The sequence below is a fragment of the Pelophylax lessonae genome (assembly GCF_965119305.1).
Source record: "Pelophylax lessonae genome assembly, chromosome: 12".
NCBI lineage: Eukaryota > Metazoa > Chordata > Amphibia > Anura > Ranidae > Pelophylax > Pelophylax lessonae.
Genome location: NC_138779.1, coordinates 184139914 through 184152293, shown reverse-complemented (window position 1 = coordinate 184152293; position 12380 = coordinate 184139914). Strand labels below are relative to the sequence as shown.

The 12380-nt window shown below is 40.7% G+C and overlaps 1 protein-coding gene across 1 annotated transcript in view; it reads right to left on the bottom strand.

Moving 5' to 3' along the window:
- SYT3 (synaptotagmin 3) overlaps positions 1-12380 on the bottom strand; it is a 402879-nt gene that overhangs the window by 49924 nt on the left and 340575 nt on the right. The window lies entirely within an intron of this gene.

The window sequence follows — 12380 nt, the reverse complement described above, 5'->3', positions numbered from 1 at the left end:
GGTAGTTCGGATGTCCTGGCCGAACCGAACTTTTCAAAAGTTCGATCATCCCTAATGCTGGAGGCAATTTACGGCAAATACTAAATTTTGTTACCATAATTATTAATGTGGATGTATGTTCCTTGCTTAAGAACATTTTTTATTTATGCATAAAGTTCCTTAAAAGCACCTAAAAAATTCCTTCAAAAACTCTTTTCTCAATATTTAGATAGGAAATCCTTCTTCACTAGCTTAAAAGCAAATTGTCCTTTGTGTGTTAGGCTAGAAGATATGTGCAATCGATTTTCGGACAAAAATTACATTTTTGGAGATTCTTATGTATGCAAATCTCCGAATGGACAAAGTAAATAAGTAACCGATGTCAATGAATCCAAACAAAGGTTACAATGAATTTAATAAATGCATTTGTTTCATTCAGATAATGTCACATGGTGCCAGAGTAGTTTGGATCAATGGGGAAATTAATTAAATGTTTGAATTTGTTCAATAAATTGGATTTGAGTAAATTTGTAATTTAAATTGAATTTGTAATCGACACAGGCAGTCAGTTCAGTTCCACAGTCGAATGCATTTCTTAGATTTGAAAAATTTGGGGCCGCCGAATTTTGCATTATTTATTCCATTGCGACCAAAACTATATAATCCATTTAAACAGTTTTGATAAATGAGTATCAAATCCACTTGTAATATTGAAACAGAAAACTAATATAGATAGCATTCTTCCAAAAAAAACAGAAATTTTTTGAATCCACCCAAACCAACGAATATATGAAATGAATGCCAAGGATACAAATAGAAATCTGAAAATAAATCTGTTTAACATAATGAATATGCCAAAACTAAATTCTGCAATGAACTACAGCTGCACGAGTATTCGTTAAAAGATCGCAATCACAATTCAACCCCCCACACGATCCTAATCCAGCATTTCCACGATTCATGTAACAAGTGCAAAGCAGTTCCCTGCTCACAGCTTTTAAAAACAAAAATCAGCCGGAAATGTTTATCAACAACATTGCGCAGTGCTGAAAGATAAAAATAAACACTTTATCTTTCTGTTCATTTACAGATCAAAGGGATGAACTTTGGTCTGTAAATGAAGTCAGTTTAAAGCAACCTTGTCCAGTAAATAAAAAAAAAATAATTTTCTTTGGTTTTTATTAAATTGTTTCTCTGTTTAACCCCTTATTAACCCTTAATTTACTCTAATAATTAGTCTTATTAACTCCTTATTCTCCTTCTCCATTTAATTATTATTTTCCAGATTTTATTTTTTAATTACTTCTATTTTATTAACTATTAACATTTTTTTTTTTTTTGCATTGTTCATTAATATCTTTACCATATATTTACATGTTTCACATTGGAAAAAAGTGTAAAATTATAAAAATAAATAAATATTTAATTTGTAAAATAACTTTTCAATGCATTGCTGCAGCTGAAATGTAAACAAAAAAGTTGCGGTAGGTATCAGTAATTGGTATCAGTGAGTACTTTAAAAAAAAAGATCCTAATATATAACTTAATATTAATTTTTTTTAATTCTTTAAACATTACATTATTTTTCATTACATCTCTTAAAATTTGATTTAAGCAAAGAGTATTATGTCTTATTTTATTGCCACCTTAGTAACCCTTAATTTACTCTAATCAGCCTTATTAACTCCATATTCTCTTTCTCCATTTAATCATTATTTTCCTGATTTTTTTATTTTTTTTTGTAACTACCGGTACTTCAATTTTATAAACTTTTTATTCATTAATATCTTTACACATTTAACTTATGTAAACAAAAAGTGCAGCGCTAAAAAAATCTAAAATGATAATGAGTGTCCAAATCAGTGCTATAACGAGACCAATAGCCACATATCTAACTATAATGAGGCTAGTCCATCTGCTAAGGATCCAGTTAAAGAAATTTTAAGTCCTTGAAGAAGCATGTCATTCAAACGCTATAATGAATATAGGAAGAAGATCTTCTTGTTATAGGTTAAATGGAAAACCCCCAGTGCACTTCTTCTATATAAAGTCTACTCAAATAGTCTCCCCTCCACCGTGCCTATGCACTCACCAGATGTCTGGTGTATATACACCTTGAGTCCGATTCAACAGGAACTGTTTTTATCGCCCCCGGGATTGTTCCCACAGTCAGAACCTGGTGTCCTTAACCCTCTCGCATCCACTGCTATTCAGGGTGAACAGGATAGCCGGCGGATCCACTCAGATTGTGCCCAGAGTTCAAAACTGGCTGCATGGAACGCTCATAAAATCAGAGGTGCTAATATAGTGTATTTATTGTAAAGTTTAAAACTACATGTACATGTAAAATGATAAAAAAAAACTCACATATGAAGACCACCGTTCTGACAGTATAAGGCCACGGCAACCAAGACGCCAGTGTGTAGGCCCCTGACGCCTTTCGTGTACACACACGTGTTCACAGGGGAATGCCTATCCATTTAACATATATTTACAGGTTTCACATAAAAAAAAAAGCGCAAAATAAAAAAAAAATAAAAAAATAGTTTTATTTGTAAAATAACTTTTCAATGCTTTATACCATTGCTGATAGCTGAAGTATAAACAAAAAAGTTGCGGTAGGTATTGGTAAATGGTATTGGCGAGTACTTAAAAAAAAAAGACCCTAATATAACTATATATATGTACTATATATATATATATATATATATATATATATATACTATAATGGTAGTTTTTTTTATTTCTTTAAACATTACATTATTTTTCATTACATTTCTTTAAATTTGATTGAAGCAAAGAGTATTATGTCTTATTTTATTGCCATCTTGTTTGATAACCTAATGTTCAGGGGTTGTAAAGCTTTAACCACTTACCACAAATCAACGTAGCCCTACATCAGCTGCAATAAGTGGTTGTACCGGGGTGATGCCTGCTAGAGGCATCATCCCAGTACCATTTTTTAGAGCCCGCAGTCGGCTTTCAGGCGGTAACGACACTCAATCGTTACCCCAGCGAGCGGGAAGGGACCCCCCCGTGGCTCTGCCCGGGTCTCCCATCCTACCGGGAGACCAAAGCAACCAGTCGGCGCATCTGCCAGCTGGTTGGAGTCCCGATCAATGCCGGATGTGGCTTCAATCGGGTCTCCGATGACGTAACCCGGAGGCGCTGTTCATGACGTCACATCCAGGTTACTCAGCTGCTAAAGGTGACCAATTTAAAAAGTCACAGTATTCAAAAATGCAGTTTTTGGCATTTTGAATGCATTTAAGTGCAGTGGAGGGGCTTGGGGTCTTTTAGACCCCCGATCCCTCCATAAAGAGTACTTGTCACTACCTATTGCTGTCACAAGGGATGTTTACATTGCTTGTGACAGCAATACTGTAAATGTGTTCAGATTTTTGCTAAAATCAAAAAAATAAATAAAATAAATAGTAAAAATAAAAATAAAAAATTGGAACCGCCCCCCGTCGTTGTGAGCTGGCGCATGAAAGAAAAACGTATACGGAAGTCACGCCTGCAAATGAAATCACTGTTCAAATCACACATGTGAGGTATCGCCGCGATCACCAGAGCGAGAGCAATAATTTAAAAAAAAGAGCTACTCTTCAACTCTAAACTGGTAATCGTTAAAAATGTTTAAAGCATCGCCTATGGAGATTTTTATTAACCGTGGTTTGTCGCCATTCCCCGGGTGTGCGCAATTTTAAACCATTACATGTTGGGTACCTATTTACTCGGCGTGACATCCGAGTAATTTCTTTCACAATACAAAAAAAATATAGGACTAACTTTACTGTTTAGTTTTTTAAATGCAGTGAAATGTGATTTTTCCAAAAAAATGGTTTTTAAATGACCGCTGCGCAAATACCGCATGACAAAAAATATTGCTATATATATATATAATGTTTGGGTGTTCTAAGTAATTTTCTAGCAAAAAATACTGATTTTAACTTGTAAACAACATGTGTCAAAAATGGGCTCGTCCTTAAAGTGGAGTTCCATCCAAAAGTGGAACTTCCGCTCTTTTGCTTCCTCCCCCTCTTTTTGACAGGTACCCTTCCCCACTTCCAGGATACAGCGCCGCGATGCCATCCCTCGGGAAGTTTGGCCCTCTTCTCCTTCACCGCCACCGAGCCATTAGGAATGCGCAGCGCATTTCGCGCATGCGCAGTAGGTACCCGTCTGTGAAGCCGCAAGACTTCACTGCTGGGTTCCCCTACCGGCAATGGTGGCGGCAGCACCCGACAGCGGATGGAACCATCGGCTGCAGTGCCTACATTGGTGGACTCCAGGACAGGTAAGTGTCCTAATATTAAAAGTCAGCAGCTATAGTTTGTGTAGCTTCTGACTATTAATTTTTGGAGGGGGTGGAGGGGAAGGCGGAACTCCGCTTTAAGTGGTTAAAAGAAAAGGGTTCTTCAGAATCGTGATCTTTATTCTAAGCCAAAATAAATTGTGATTTTATTTTATCCAGAATCGTGCACCCCTACAGTAAAGCAAATGCATCCGAAGTGAAACTAAACAACAATTTTCAGCATGCACGTCTAATGGCTGGGGCGGCCACCTATACATGTAAGCCCATCAAATACTCCAAAGCACGGTGTAAAAATGTTGGCGCAATATAAATATAGGAAACAACACGCTACAGCTCTGCATTGTTTTAGTTAACCAGTTACTCATTCCTTGGCAAGAAGGATGTGTTTTAGGAGAACATATATCAGATTTTTTATTTGTCTGTCTGTTTTCTGTATCTGTAGCCAGTGTTTTTGTCTGCGTTCAGCCATGTCCCAATTCCAACCTGATAAATATGTATGGCTTGTCAGAGCCAGCGATCTGTGGCGCTACAAATCCATTTGTGATGAGAAACAAAAGCCGCGGAGCTGCCTTGTCTCGCTAGACACATGCTCGCAACAAGAAGCTCAAACACATAAAAAAGAAACACAAACCTGCAAAAAAAAAAATAAAAACCAAAAATCCTAGACTTTATCCTATCCTAGACACATAATGCAAACGCCTTGCAGAGGCCCCTGGGAGCCAATTTTCCAGGCCAATTTTCTTCTAATGAAATAGCTTATCAATTCTACTTTATAAGACTGGGAGGACAGGGCTGACATAGAGAACGGAAAACACAAATTGAAAGGGGTTAAGGTCAAAAGATATAATTGTACAGCAGCCAAGGAAACCGAACAATTAACTAATTTACTACTGTAGGGAGCACGGGGTATAATTATGTCAATCCTTGAGCTAAGGATGGTTTAAGCATGGCATAAATGTGAGCAGACACATTTAATTCTGGGGACATAGAATGAAAAAAAAAAAAAAATTTGGGGGGATTTACACGTGTCCTTATCAAAACTCTTAACCACTTAAGCCCCGAAGGATTTGGCTGCTAAACGACCAGGGGGTATTTTGCGATTCGGCACTGCGTGATTTTAACGGACAATTGCGCGGTCGTGCGACGCTGTACCTAAACGAATTTAGCGTCCTTTTTTTCCCACAAACAGAGCTTTCTTTTGGCGGTATTTGATCACCCGTGCTATTTTTTGATCACGCGCTATAAACAAAAAAAGAGCGTAAATTTTGCAAAAATAGCAATATTTTTCCCTTTTTTTTATATGAAATTCCCCCCAAAAAAATGTAAAAATCAAAATTTTTTAACATTTTCGGCCAATTTGTTTTATGCTACCTATCTTTGGTAAAAAAAATCACAAAAAGCGTATTTTGATTGGTTTGCGCAAAAGTTATTGCGTTTACTAACTAAGGGAAAGATTTTTGTCATTTTCGTTGTTTTTTTTTTAACGCGTAATGGCGGCGATCTGCGATTTTTTTTGCGGTACTGCGACATTGCGGCGGACAGATCGGACCCTTGACTGACATTTTTGACACTTTTGGGGTTACCAGTGACATTTCTACAGTAATCAGTGCTATATATATGCACTGTTACTGTAAAAATACACTGGTAGTGAAGGGGTTAACTTTATTTGAGAGGGAGGGGCTGTGTGTGTCCCTAGGGGCGTGATTCTAACTGTGATTGGCTGTGGCTTCAGCTGTATGCAGAGTGATCAACGGATCTACATAGTAGATCCATATGATCATCTCTCATACAGAGGGGAGAATGACAGGCAGCTTGTTTACACAAGCTGCCTGACTTTCTCCCTCTCCCCTGCCGATCGCAGAGTGGCCGGCGGACATCGGGTCCGCCGGTCACACGCGCGGGGGGGGGGGGGGTCCGTGACCACGCGGGAGCGCGCCTCCGGCGGCGCGCGCTCGCTCCCTAGACCCTCACAAGCTAGTGACGTAGCCCTACGTCACTTTGCCTGTGAGGGGCTGACCGCCGCCGTAGATAGTCGTGCGGCGGTCGGCAAGTGGTTAAATCCCATCCCATGCTGTACACCAGGGGTCTTCAAACTATGGCCCTCCAGTTGTTCAGGAACTACAATTCCCATCATGCCTAGTCAAGAGAGGCCCAGAGTAAAACAGAAGGCAATAAACGGAGGGCTTGCATGACAACGGTTAAAAAGGGCTTTGGTATAGGAAGAAAAAGGTGTTGTTAGGGTTACCAGGACAGGGGCATGGCCAGGGTTGGGAGGAGCATTGGGATGAGTTTTCGGTGACCTGAAGGAAGGGGAGTCAATCGGAGGTCAGACAAGCAGGGAACAGCTTCCCGCTCTCCCGCCCGGCATTTGGTGGGATGTTTTGAGTTGGATTACGGGATATGGAAGTGGGCATATGGTGACGATGGCGGGGTGCAAGGTACTTTTTAGGTTCATATGGGCACAAAAGGTGTGGTGTAGGGACCCGTCTAAGGTACGGCTCCCAGTTGGTGTAGGTACGAGTTGTCTCAGAGTCTGTGTTTTTGCGGCTGTAGGCCTGACAAGTGATTCGCAGGTATGGTCGTTGATTTGATGCCTATAGGACCTTGTGGCTCCAATTTTATTTCATACACTGTGTGTTCAGGTTATGATGTTATTGATCAGTATTTATTTTTTATTTAAAATTTTGGTTAATAAAAGGCTTCTATAGCCAATTTAACTCCAACCGGTTGTGGTGTGGTTATTATTGGAAGGGATGGGGTTTTATTGGTATAGTAGATAAGTACAAGCCATATTTAGTCATTAGTCCTTTAGTCCATTTAGACCTTAGTCATGTCTGAATGTCAGAGTTTTACAATGCCTCATGGGATGTGTAGTACCGCTTGAGGATCCCTGCTGTACACTAACCTTCTCCTTTGTTCAACAACCTCAGTACTGGAAAGTTTCACGACAAGGCCATTTTTTGCTATTAATGCACATTTTAACTGGTAATTGCGCAGTCATACAGCACTGTACCAAAACAAAATTTGTATCATTTTTTTTCACACAAATAGAAGAACTTTCTTTTGGTTGTATCTGATCACCACTGGGTTTTTTTCTTTATTATGTAAACAAAAAAATACCCAAAATTAAAATAATATATATTTTTTACTTTCTGCTATTAGACCCAGTTCACACAAATGCGATGGGGGAACCCTGTGAATCCACTGCGGGTTCCCGCATCACATTCAACTCGCAGGCAGTTCACACTGCCATATGCAAATCGCTGGGGCTGTCAATACAAAGTTAACGACACCCCCAGATCAGTTTGCATGTCGCAGTGCGCACTGTCAGTTTAGGCATGAATTCTGCTGTGGACCCAAAAAATGGTCCTGTGCGAGTTGTGTCCGAATGTGATGCAAATTCAGCCATACAATCTGTATGGCTGAATTTGCATTGCACAGACATCGCATGTGATTTGCATAGCGTTAAACATATCCGATAAAAAAATTCTAAAACAATCAGATTTCTTCATAAATGTAGGCCAAAATGTATTCTCCTACATGTTTTTGTAAAAAAAAAAAAAAAAACCCAATAAGTGTATATTTATTGGTTTGCATGAAATATTATTTTTTTTTTTTTTATTTATACTACTAGTGGCGGTGCGTTGCAGGGATAAGAGAGATTGTTATTGTTCCCTCTGTATAGCCAGTCAGTAGGTCCCCGCCATGAATCATTGGCCGAGACATGCTGACAAACTCCTGCTGTGTATAATCACAGCAAGCAGTTAAAATATATTTTAAGCGGTATTAAACCCAAAAACAAAAATGTACTACATTGCAGTGTATCAATCCTGACGGGTAAGTCCACCTTTGGGAACATGTTACATGTTCCACTCATTTTTAGGGTGAAACATGCAACATCTTCCCACTGCTGCAGTTGCTCACCATTCCCTCCTCTCCCTGTGACAGCAGTACTTAAGTTCCAGTGGGAGGAATAGTGCCTCATCATTGGTGTCAGTGGGAGGAATAGTCCCCCATCATTAGTGTAAGTGGAAGGAATAGTGCCCCATCATTGGTGTCAGTGAGAGGAATAGTGCCCCATCATTAGTGTAAGTGGCAGGAATAGTCCCCCATCATTAGTGTAAGTGGAAGGAATAGTGCCTCATCATTGGTGTAAGTGGCAGGAATAGTGCCCCATCATTAGTGTAAGTGGCAGGAATAGTGACCCATCATTAGTGTAAGTGGCAGGAATAGTGACCCATCATTAGTGTAAGTGGCAGGAATAGTGACCCATCATTAGTGTAAGTGGAAGGAATAGTGCCCCATCGTTGGAGTCAATCGGAGGAATAGTGCCCCATCGTTGGTGTCAATGGGAGGAATAGTGCCCCATCATTAGTGTCAGTGAGAGGAATAGTGCCCCATTGTTGGTGTCAGTGAGAGGAATAGTGCCCCATCATTGGTGTCAGTGGGAGGAATAGTGCTCCATCATTGATTTCAGAGAAGGAAGAGTGCCCCATCATTGGTGTCAGTGGAAGGAATAGTGCCCTCACCCTTGGGGTCAGTGGGAAGAATAGTGCCCCATCATTGGTATCAATGGAGGAATAGAGCCCCATTTTTGGTATGAATGAAAGGAATAATGCCCGGTTGTTGGTTTTAGTGGGTGGAATAGCACCTTGGATTAGTGAGAGAGACAGTGCCCCAAAAATCGTAACAAGGCAAGCAAAGGACCGCATCTGGCCCACAGCCCACAGTTTGGAGACCAATGCTATAGAATATGTTTTTGATGGTGGTTCTGGTATTAGTTACAGTTCTACATGAAAATCTTCATTAAAATAAATATTGCTTTATTTCATTTGCTGCCCATGTGTACAGGCTCTAATACTGGTCTTCTCATCAGAGCCTCTACCTCACTCCAATTCCTGCTTTATCTTCCAACTTTCAGGGCCATCATTGACATTCTGTATATCTCATTGTAAAATCAAAGACATTTCACACGGGGCATGTACTAAAATATTAAACGCTTCCTTAACAAAGCGGGGCTGCAATGCGACGCAGTAAAACGAACGATTCCTCCAGAAGATAAAAATCTTTTCTTTACACTTGTAAGATCTGTTTATTTATCTCACACTTTGTCTTCAGGCTCCTGATGGGAAGCCGCAAATTTCCCAGAGCACTTAATGGAGGCACCAAAAGCAAGGCTCCCTCAGCATTGCCTGAAGATAAAAGTTTTAATTCTTTGTATAAAATCTTAGCATACCAATTAGCTATGCAGTATATGAGCAGTCTGCTACAACATCCTACTGGAATAAATGTTCCCATGCAATTGGAAAGTTAGGAAAAATACTGCTGTAAAGTTAAATCTTGCATTGGCTGAAATTAAGCATCTTTAAACTTTGTAAATGTACATAAAAGATAACGTTCAAGCTATATTCCAGGCAAATGTAAGCATGATTGTATCCGGTGTAGCATTTATTAAAGCCTAACTTCAATTCTGGAAAAAAATTTAAAGATTATTGCCCGGCCTCTTTAACCACTTCGGAAGGTTTTACTCCCTTAAAGAGGTTGTAAACCTTCTTTTAGAACTTTTACCTATAGGTAAGCCTTGAATAAGACTTACCTATAGGTACTGTAAATATCTCCTAAACTTGCACCGTTTAGGAGATATTTACTTTTAATGCAGCCGATGACGTCATCGACGCATGCGCTCTGAAGGAACGGTCACCGCTGCCATTCCTTCAGATCCCTGTGCCGTGAATGGCGGCTCCTGCGCGGGAGTGATGTAATCATGCCTCCAGCCAATCAGATGGCTGGAGGATACGAACCAGGAAGAAGGACGGCCGAACATGTCGGCTGTCCTGTCGCTGGACAATAGGGTGTAAATTGTCATGCGATTTGACCTGCCAACAGGGGGCTTATTGTCAAAGCTTAATTAACCACTTAAGCCCCGGAGGATTTGGCTGCTAAAGGACCAGGGGTTTTTTTGCGATTTTTTACTGCGTGACTTTAACGGACAATTGCGCGGTCGTGCGACGCTGTACCTAAACGAATTTGACGTCCTTTTTTTCCCACAAACAGAGCTTTCTTTTGGTGGTATTTGATCACCTGTGCGATTTTTTGATCACGCGCTATAAACAAAAAAAGAGCGTCAATTTTGCAAAAATAGCAATATTTTTCACATTTTTTTATATGAAATTCCCCCCCAAAAAAATGTAAAAATCTAAATTTTTTTAACATTTTTGGCCAATTTGTTTTATGCTACCTATGTTTGGTAAAAAAAATCGCAAAAAGCGTATTTTGATTGGTTTGCGCAAAAGTTATCGCGTTTACTAACAAAGGGAAAGATTTTTGTCATTTTTGTTGGTTTTTTTTTTTAACGCGTAATGGCGGCGATCTGCGATTTTTTTTGCGGTACTGCGACATTGGGGCGGACAGATCGGACCCTTGACTGACATTTTTGACACTTTTGGGGTTACCAGTGACATTTCTACAGTAATCAGTGCTATACATATGCACTGTTACTGTAAAAATACACTGGTAGTGAAGGGGTTAACTTTATTTGGGAGGGAGGGGCTGTGTGTGTCCCTAGGGGCGTGCTTTCTACTGTGATTGGCTGTGGCTTGAGCTGTAAGGACACTGATCAACGGATCTACATAGTAGATCCGTGTGATCAGTGTTTTTACACCGAGGAGAATGACAGGTGGCTTGTTTACACAAGCCGCCTGACTTTCTCCCTCTCCCCCGCCGATCGCCGAGTGACCCTTCCGGGGGGGGCGCGCTCGCTCCCTAGACCCTCACAAGCTAGTGACGTAGCCCTATGTCACTTTGCCTGTGAGGGGCTGACTGCCGACGTAGATCGGCGTTAGGCAGTCGGCAAGTGGTTAAAGAGGTTGTGAACCTTCTTTTAGAACTTGTACCTATAGGTAAGCCTTGAATAACTTACACCGTTTAGGAGATATTTACTTTTAATGCAGCCGATGACGTCATCAGCGCATGTGCTCTGAAGGAACAGCCACCCCTGCCGTTCCTTCAGAGCCCTGTGCCGTGAACGGCGGCTCCTGTGCGGGAGTGATGTAATCGTGCCTCCGGCCAATCAGATGGCCGGAGGACGCGAACCAAGAAGCAGGATGGCCGAATATGTCGGCTGTCCTGTCGCTGGGCGGGCGGCACTGCGGGGGCTTCATACTAAGGTAAGTATTTCCTAATGAGCTAGTATGCCTTAGTGCCAACATGAATCAACTTCTGCGGACATGATGGGGCCTTAGTGCCAAGATGAATCAACTTCTGCGGACATGCAAAGCAGTTACGTTATGTCAGGCTGGTCAATCAAGATGACAAGTGATGTCAATCCAGGTAGAAGAGCAGGCAAAGATGTTGGCAGAGATGAAGGAGCCTGTGGATGTTTCCTTACTGGAGGAGAAAACCACATGTATTTCCCATGGGATTTTTTTGCAGCAAATAGAACTCAAACAAGATAGATTTTTTTTTTATTAAACATTTATTTTACAATAGAATGAAATGTATCTAGTCTATACAATCAAATTCTTGGACTGATGTTAGACATTATCTCATACTCTCCTCGCAAGGAGTAGAGATAGCATACACATGATCTGATGGTTACATAACCACCAGTCGTCAGGGTCACTTGCATGATAGTAATTTTTGAGGTCCTTTTGGGGCTACCTCAATCCTAAGCATTATCCATCCATCACTATATGTGCATCCTCCCTGAGCTAGGATATTCTTTCTTTCTACATGTCCATTTACTGCTGGCTGGACTTACAAGTGTATGGTTGGATTTGCACTGTTGGCCATCCTTAAAGTGGAGTTCCACCCTAATTTTATACTTACCTCCATCTTCTCGCTCCGGGTCACCTGAAAAAGAAATGGATAATCGCATTTTTTTTTTTTTACTTACCTCATAGCGAAGAAAATATGCTTACCTTACTTCCTTCTTCCTCCTTCCTCGGCCGCGGCCCGTCGTCACTTCCTGGCTCTGCAATGATTCCTGGGAGCTGAACGTCATCGCTCCCAGGAATCATTGCGCCTGCACCGGCCCCGACGTCAGTTCCGGGCGCGCGCGTCATCCCCTTCTAAACAGCTTCTG